Below are 9712 nucleotides of genomic sequence, written 5' to 3' on the forward strand. Positions count from 1 at the left end.
TAGGCATCACATGAATGGACGAACCAGCAGCACGGCATGTACCGATGTGAGTCTTGCCGAGCATGTGGTTGAATGCCATATTCTGTTTGTTTATTTTAGTAAGAGATAGATCTTGCCCATTGCCAACTCCAAAAGAACAACCCACCCGCTTTAACCCCTTTTGTCATTGATGGCGTTTAGGAGACCATTATTGAGCCAGCACGACCCTATAAGCAAGGGCCAGGGCCCTCTTAACATGAAGAGATGTGAAATGCAAAACGTATCATACAAAGTTCTATACCTTCGTACTTTTCAAGTCACTTTTTGCTTTCTCTCTCATGGAGGACCACCCATGCACTTTAGTGATGTTGCAAAGAATGGCTTTTGCAAAGACCTCCTCAATGGACCACCCATCCGCTCTAGTGCAATTGCAAAGAATGACATAAAGTTTTTGATTACCCCCGAAAATAAGTTCATAACGCAAAGCAATGTAGTGATTTCTTTTCTTTGTTTTTTAGGATATTGTGAAAGATGAGCGTTTTGATTGTTCCGTTGAACATGTATCCCACTAGTACACCGACATTACTTGTCATACAAAAAAAAAGGCTATACTCTTTTCCATGAATAGAGTGCATGTATTACAGTTGCAGGCACCACTAACTAGGTGTTTGAGGACCCTTTTACTTGACCATAGTGGCTAGTCAAGGCAATTAGAGAATCTATGGAGACACGGTGATGATCTCGATTATGAGGTAACTGGATATCTTATAAGGACTATAAAGTTGAGAGTCCATCCCACAAGGAAAGGGTATTTGGCTTCCATATCCACTTTCATAAGTCCACTTGTATGGCCCATAAAGGTGACCTTGCAAGGGTATTTCCATTAACATCAAATATACTTTATATGCTTGCACTCATCCATTATAAAAGAAACTCCCTCCTTACTATTTGGAGTGGTGTAAAAGGAGGGTAGGGCTAAGGAGGCCTTGATGTGCTCCCAATGCAAACTAGAAGGACTTGGTCATTATATATATATATATTTATGTTCACACATGCAAAAGAGAATATGCTGATTTCTCAAAGCCAATCCAAATTTGCATCAGCTTATCATAACATTGCAATAACGATTTACACATTCTCTCTTCTACTTTTAAAGTTGTTTTTATTAGGTATGCCATCTCTATTTCTAGGTTCTCCTTCAAGGTGTCTATTTCTCCAACATCAACAATGAGAAGTCATAAAGCATGCATTAGTTTTCAAATTTATCATTTCGATGACCATGCACTAGAAAGAAACACAAAAGGAAAACATATATGCATGGAAAAAGAACAAATAATTTTATCATAATGCCACAAGTACTAGTTTAAGGTAATTTTAGCATCATAAGAAGTTCTAAAAAATCACCATAAAAAACCTCATACATCCAGATAATTGTTGTTGTACATCTTCACCAACAAAGCTCTAACAAAAGGCGAGTTTATTTGTAGTTCAATAATCAAATTCATCATCTTTGATATTACTATGCATCATAGTAGCCACTCGCTTTACATTATGAGGTCCTCTCATCTAGTCACCAATATGCAGAATTTTCAATTCCTTCCCTTTTTCTTTAGAATTGACCCCCTTTGAACAACAAATCACCTAGAATCAACTCTAGCACTTTGTGATTTGAGTTCACTTACTCCTCTTAGAGATATGGTACATTGATTGTTAACTCTAGTGGCAATCAACCGTCGAGACCCATGGACCGCTTATTGTTTCAAACATTCTAAGCCAAGCACTATTGGCTACCTCTCACATAGCCGATACACTATCCATCTCTATGGGTGTAATGAGTTTACCTCCGTGCCCGATCGAGTTACCTCCTCTCCTGAGCACTCCGGTAGCTCCACGATCTAAGTACAAGCTTTCCTCAAGCTCCATGCTCCAAGATCCACTTCCGCAAGCAAGAGAAGAGAAGAGAAAAAGAGAGGAGATGATCTAGATTTTCTCGACCACGGTCCCTCACCCTCACACACTCACTCCCTCGCACTCTCACACTCCCTCTCTCAAGCACAAGCTAAACCAAGCAAGCAAGAAGAAGAAGAAGAAGAATAAGAAGAAGAAGAAGAGGAGGAGGAGGAGGAGGAGGAGGATAGCCACTTTTGGCCACACACAAGAATGAGCTCATTTACTTTTTAACTTTATATACAAAACCCTAAATCCCTTTTGGGCAATCTTCCCCTTGTCCCCTTTTTTTACATGGCCAATTGTGGCCCAGGCCGTTTTTCCCATTGTCCTCCTATTTTCCTAGCTTTCTTCTTACTGTCCATCTACCTTTACAAATTGAAGAGGTGAGAGCCCGGTGCTCTCAAAATAAATCATGGTGCACCTTGCGCTCTTTTATAAAAGTATTGACATGCACTTTTTCTTGTGTGCCTTTCTCCTTGATTTAGGACTTTTTAGCACTTCTTGTGTTTCCATATTTTCTTAGCACACCTTCGTCTTTTGTTTCACTTTGCCTTGGCCCTATCTTCTGCTTTAGATTTTCTAGATTTTCCACATTGTTCGTCTTAGGGTTAACACTACCCCTCTCCTAGATGCATGCTAGTCCAATGTCACTCAGCGTCGTAGCTAGCAGACTTTGGCATGCATTGAACACGTAGGTGGAAGGGACTAATGTGATTTGCCTGGGAGTTCTGGTGGTGTAGATGAAGGTGGTAAGTGGCACTTTGTTGGCCTGATTGGTTGGTGATAGGGTTATTGAAGTTGGTGATAGGGCTTGTTTTTGTTGGAGTTGCGATTATAGCTGGTTAGCACAGGTGTTGATGTTCTGGGGATTTTGCGGTGGGTGACTATTCTTTGGTAGGCTTGCAGGATGATAAAGGATAAGAATTTAGAGTTGAGTGTTGATGAAGAGCTAATGGTACTTTTGTTGGAGTCTACAATACCTACAATTGAGAACCTTACAGATGTGGTCTCTTCCTGGGGTAGTGCTAGTCTTCTTATCGTGCATAAGACATAGTTTAATGAGTTTGGGAGAGAGGTCGATGAACTCTACATGAGCCAAGAGTAATGCCTGCACTTGAGGACCCAAGCTGTGTATAGAGTATGGTGCAAATATTATATGAGTGCACGTGGATACTTAGATATTATGTAGGTAGAAGACTGCTAGTCCGATGCCTCGTAGCAACGTGTAGATGAAGCAAAGTTGTCAATGTTGAGGAGAAGTACACATGAACGTGCATGAGATATCCTTTGCACTGTGACAACACAATTTATAATAATTAAACTCATCGATGTTTTAAATTTTGGTAGTTGGTAGCTACTTGTCTTGCTCGATGGGTATGGTGGACATTTCATGGTTGTTCGTGCATTGTTTACGACAATCAATTGCAATGGTACTGAAGTGGAGTGCAAAAAAGGAATCCTGCAAGTGGTTCAGGGTGACAGGTCTAACCATAGGTGAGACAAGCTCCCTAGGTGTGTCCTGCCCCCTTGATGTGCCCTGGACAATTGTGGGAGATGTGAAAAGGACTAGGGGACTAAGGACAGAAGCAGCTGACCGAGGTCACTGGACGCATCTAATTTGAGGACCCTTAGGTGTTGTGCTGTGATTGTGAGTGCTTTTTCATTTTTCTTTCATTGTTTATTTTTTTCTTTTCTTTTATTGTCTTTTTTTTTGTTTTTTCCTTTTTTTTTAGTAAACCATTGCAATACGTTGAGCCTATCAGCCGTTCACACTACAACAGAAACGAGGCATAGACGTGCACGCTAGACGAGCAAAGTCGGGCACGTCTATCAGAGCGTCTATAAATGCGTGTAAACGTGCGTGTAAATAGACGCGAATTTTGCGTCTATATATCCGCACAAATAGATGCTAATATAGACGCGCTATCAGACGCACAATTATTTAACCACCTAAAATTAGCAATTCACATAATTGAAAAACCAAAGTTAATAATTATTTAACCACTTGAAATTGATTCTTGAGCATGCACATGTGCGCATGATAAAAACCATAGAATTAAGAATACACATTGAATCATTGAATTAAAAAAATAGAATTACTAATTTCTTTTTCATTGCTCTCTAATGAATGGCAGTTCCTCCAGTTGACAAGCCTAATATAAGTAATTAGCGGCAAGCGACAGAAACCTTACAATTAGTAGCAAGCATTGCAATATGTATCTCATAATTTCTCTATGTACTTGAAGATGATAAAAGATACATCCTTTTTATTATGGAAAATTCAATGCTTGCTTTAAAATTGACTATTGATTCTTGAGTATGCACGTGTGTGCATGATAAAAAGCATAGAATTAGGAATACACATATATTGAATCAATAAGCAAATAAAGTATGTTACAGTGAATGATCAATCTCATCTTCAATGAGATCAGCCCTTGCTAAACTATCTACTTCTAGGTCTATGTTACCAAGAGGTAACGAAACAAATAAGTCTATCCCACTATCAGATGTGTTGCTATCTTGCTCAATAACTTCATCAATATCATCAACAATCACATTATTGCCTTCTTTTGCGTTTCCTTGAACATCATCGCAAGGTTTATATTGTACTATATCATGCATATCATTCATTATGGTGTCATCATGCACATCATCATTATTTGTTGGATTGTCATCTCCTATCTCCATGTCGGTAATATTACCATATATTGGTTTTGAACGATTAGATATAGGGATGACATACCACCATCGGTTATTGTTTACCATTGGATGATACATAACCTGTATTTGAAAAACAAAAGCAAAAAACTTAAGTACTTATTATATTGTGTATATGTATCACATGTATACATATAAAAAAATTAGCCTTTGCATATATACCTGCTCGCATTATTGAGGTAGTATTAATGTGTCATTCTTGTTTTGGTGAAATTTTGTAGAGTCAATGATTACAAAACCACTTGGATGATGTCTGATTGTGCAATGCTCACCATTTGTTACCACTTCTTTAAACCACTTCACATCTAGTACATATATAAAGAATCGTCTGAAGTCAAGCTTCAGAATGTCTTGGATCAAGCCACAATAACCTTTCATGGTACCGTTGGCAGCCTCGAAGTGAGCAAGGACACCACAATCTTGGGTATTTCTCTCTTCATCTATACGTTGAGTTCGAAGATGTTTACCCTCACACCAAAGTGCATTGAATAATGTGCACTAGTAGTAAAAGATAAAAGATCAAACATGTCAATTATTTATATAAAATAAAACTTATAGAAACAAATTAATTGATAGTATGTCTCACCTTCGATAAGCAACCTCGTGCATATTCCCACTCTTCTTGAGATATATTAATTTCCTCCTCTTTTTCCATTCTCTCCATTTCCTCATGTAACCAATCTATGTCAATATGATGTGGGAGCGCATTTAGATGATCTAGAAATGAGACATTACGTCCATATCTAGTGCGAAATTCTTGTCTTTCGCTTTTTCTTCTTGCCCTTACTTCATTATATAGTGTCCCCCATTTGCTCATAACATCACTATTGAGCACACAAAAACTATTTAACTTATGAAGTTCTTCTTTTGTTAGCACTTTACTCATTCCTTTTCCTTGAGGTACTATAGAGGTCATCCTTAAGTCTTCATCATCTTTCCGTAGTCGTGGTTGAGAGGGATCCACTTCAGCAAGCTATTCAGAGATATAAACAAGGGATGATTGCACTAACCAACCCTCAGCCATGCTTCCCTCAGGCCGTGCTTTTTGCCTCACAAAATCTTTCAAGGTTTTCATGAAGCGCTCAAGACAAAACATCCACCTTACATGAACTGCCCCACAAAGTGCGATCTCATCAGTCAAATGTACGAGTAAATGTAATTGTGTAGTCAAAATGGATCGAGGAAAAATTTCCTCCACCAAACAAACCACCTCAATAGATAATACTCGAGCATCTTGCAATGTGTTTGGATCAATTTCCTTCGAGCTCACGTATCTGTCAAGATGTATTTGAGAATTGTTTATTTTTGTGTAGAAATTCAAAGATATATAATGAAAAAATACAATGTATACACACCTCACAAGCTCTCCCATCTTGTAAATGATATCACGTACATCTTTGGAGGCACAATGGAAAATGCTAGTAGGAAGTACGAACTGAATGTAAACAATATTCATAGATGCAAATGATTAGTTGAGGAGAAAGTCATCATACCCCAAAGTTTACACATAGTTACGCCACTAATTACTATATTCATGGTTAGAGATACCCTTACTTGAATCATTTTGTGCCAATCGTGGGACTTCAAACCAGATAGTTGCTCCACACCTCTTTTCTTTTTCTTTATGAAGGCTCCCTTGAGACATCTCATACATCCTGTGGGTGTTCGAAAGCTATATATTTGTTCCTTCACTATTTTTTCATCGTTCTTTGACAATATCCAAGGTGCATGGAGTAGCTCAATTTTTCCTCTGGGTCCAATTCGTGGCCAGGCTCATCTCATGCAACCAATGTTACGTAAATCCTCCCTTACATTTACTGAATCACGAGTCCCTATCAAGTGATCCCATAATGTAGATACAACATTTTTGAATATGTGCATGGGGTCCAACAGGTGATTGATCTTGAGTTCAGTCCAGTACGGAAGACGAAAGAATATAGAGAACCTAACAAACAAACAATATATTATGTAAATATTTCATCATGCTAAATACTTCAAAGTCAATCGAGAGAAATGCACTTCTTACCGACTCATGCCATGTGGAGGGTGGCTGTCGGCATTAATCCATCTCTCCTTCCAATCTCGAATGGTTAGAGATTGTGTAGTCATTCTATTAGTAGGGAGAACATATTTGGGATGGTCAATAGGAAGAAATCGATGATAATTGTCATAGATAACCTTCTTTAAACGTGTCGGCCGAGAGGAAACTAGAGAGGGACCGCAAATAGGACTTGCATGATATCCTGACGTGGTTAAACCTGAAAAAACAAGTGAATTAATAAAATGCAATTGATTCAAGTCTTGAATTTCAAATATAGAGTTATATACATATACCTGAACACTCTTCGTATCCTGGAAAGCTGTGCATGGTCCACAACAACATGGCCTTCAATGTGAAATCTCTAGAGGATGCAGATGCACTTGTATCTTGCACCTCAATACCTTCCCGCCACACCAAACACCCAAGGTGAGTCTCTCTCTCTCTCTCTCTCTTTGTTTCTCTCTTCCTCTCTCTGCTCTGTCTATGTATTTAGGATTTGTGATTCCATTATGTATTGCATTATGTAAATCATCAATGGCTGTCGTCAGCCTAAAATCGGCCGACCAAGTGCGTCTGCTAGCGCGTCTACATCTCAATGTAGACGCGGACATAGACGCGCAAAAATGCCTCCTCTCAGAGCATCTGACACCGCGTCTTAGGGTGGGTGTGCTGGCGCGTGTGCTCTGCAATGTACACGCGATGATACACGCACTGCACAGAAGGTTGACATGCAGTCTACATGCGATTATAGACACGCATTGACCTATGATGCGCATCTAGCAGCGCGTCTATGCTGCACATTAGATGCGCAAATAGACGCGCTGGACAGAAGATGAACTCTCGAGCGCCTCTAACCTGCAATGTAGACGCAGGGATACACGCGCCAGGTCTCCCTGTTCTAATATTAAACAATATATTTTTGCAATGATGAATGTGATGATTAATCCCATGTTTGTGTTTATCGGTTTTGTTGTTTAAGAGAAGCATTAGCACTTAAGTGCTCTGCTCAATGTCTAAAGAAAGCTCTTTGAAAATGTAGGTAATATATGATTTTTTGTATGCAAATAAATTTTTCTTTTTCCTGTGTTTTTTTACAGATGTCGTATCCTGGTTCATCTAGCAATGACCCAGATGTGGATCGCATGAATGATACATTGGCCTCCTTTGGCAGGGGGATGAATACATTTTTTGGAGGTTTTCCTAGTAGGAAAGACTTCATGGGAGAGATGACAAGACCCCTTGGCCGCTCTCCCACCGTCGACGAGGTATTCAGTGTCATGTTTCTGGGACGCCTCTAGCGTCTTTGCCTGGCACTACTTCCTAGACTCCACATGCAGGTACTCCACATACAGGTACTCCATATGCAAGTACTCCATATGCATGTACTTCATTTGCAGGTACTCCACGTGCTCCACGTGCATCGACTTAAGCACAAGCATCTGCAGAAGCACGTGCATTTGCAGAAGCTCGTGCGTCCAGCGAGGCAGAGGGTAGTCGATAGAGAGGGAGGAGGGAGAGTCGAGGGGGAGGACGAGGGTTGTGTGGGGGTTGCCTAGGAGGTGGCGAGCGATCACTCTCACCAGTAGATCATGTAGAGGAGGTTGTACGCCATTACTATAGAGTTACAGATACCGGTGGCATCTTTCATGATGATGACGGAAGGGATGTAATGGCGTACATGAGAAGCGTCGTGCATGCGACGTATAAAGATTGTTTCATTGCCTTCAAAAATCAGAAAAGCGGCTTGTGGCAGGAGGTGTTGAGGGCAGTCCATAGGAGGTACCCAAATCCTGAGGGTCAGCGATTCTCGGATGATTGGAGACGTAGAAAAGTGAGGGATATGCTTCACAACAAAAGATCCCACCTCATGACAGGGGCTAGGGACTCACTGCGGAGGCTGGAGGAGGGGCATGGAGCCTACAACCAACCACCTATGTGCCACCGCGTAGAGTGCAAGAAAGCCAAGAAGAAAGAAGCTGCGAAAATGAAGAGTCGCCAGCACATAGAGGCGCGACGGATCCAAATGGAAACAATGGGATCGTCGCATTACGGATCGGGCGACAGAGAGTCGTGGGAGGCAGAGTTTGTAAGTATATTTTGATTTCTAGTTTTTTAAAATTTATATTTCTTTGAATTCTTTATATATTTTAGTCTAATATATTGTGACGTCTAATTGTTTGTATATCTCTAAATGTTTTGCAGACTACCATCATTGGTAGGACACCTACCCCTAGAGAGGTAGGTTACCATCAAGGCCATAACCGCGCAGCGACATGGCTTTACTTTTATAAGGAGGGTCTCATCACTGAGGACCAATACAACCGGGCCATGAGGATTCGACAGCCCAAGGAGGTATGTTTTTCTTACTTTCCTATTAAAAGTATAACTAATTATAACTTTTTCTCCACCTTGTCTATGTAAGCAACCCTAATCTTTTGTGTGTGTAGGTGAACGCGGATGTGGAGCACAGCGAGGAGGGGGATAGTGACGCTAGTAGCCATGGTGGTACTAGGAAGGATGTTTCCTCTTCAGATTCGTAGAGGAGCACCATACCTCCCCATGAAGCCTTCGTTTCTTGTATATGTATGATATCTCTTTGAGCCTACTGCTTGCGGCCACGCTTTAGGTCGCAAGCATTCAAAACTTCCCTTGTAAATGCTTTGATATATAATGAATACATGGACTTTTACTTTCAATTCTCGTGCTCATAAGATACATTGTCTTTTTCCCAAATACACAATCTGATGTATGGGAGGGGAAAAAAAAAACCAGAGCAACCACATGCTCTCTGGTTTTTTTTTTCGAGTTCTGTTTGCGCGTCTATCCGCGCGTCTAAATTGCAGGTAATTCACGTTTATTTGTGTGTCTATAATGCAGACTACACGCACTGCATAATTCAAATTAAAAAAGGAAATTAATTTTTTTTTAAAAATGACATTTTTTGTTTTCCGTTCACGTCTATGAGTGCTTGTAAAAGTGTGTCTAGAAGCGTGTCTATATGCACGTGTATATGTACATCTATTG

The sequence above is a fragment of the Lygodium microphyllum genome, chromosome 8 (assembly GCF_053477565.2).
Source record: "Lygodium microphyllum isolate KBCC chromosome 8, Lygodium_microphyllum_v1.1.10, whole genome shotgun sequence".
NCBI classification, from domain to species: domain Eukaryota; kingdom Viridiplantae; phylum Streptophyta; class Polypodiopsida; order Schizaeales; family Lygodiaceae; genus Lygodium; species Lygodium microphyllum.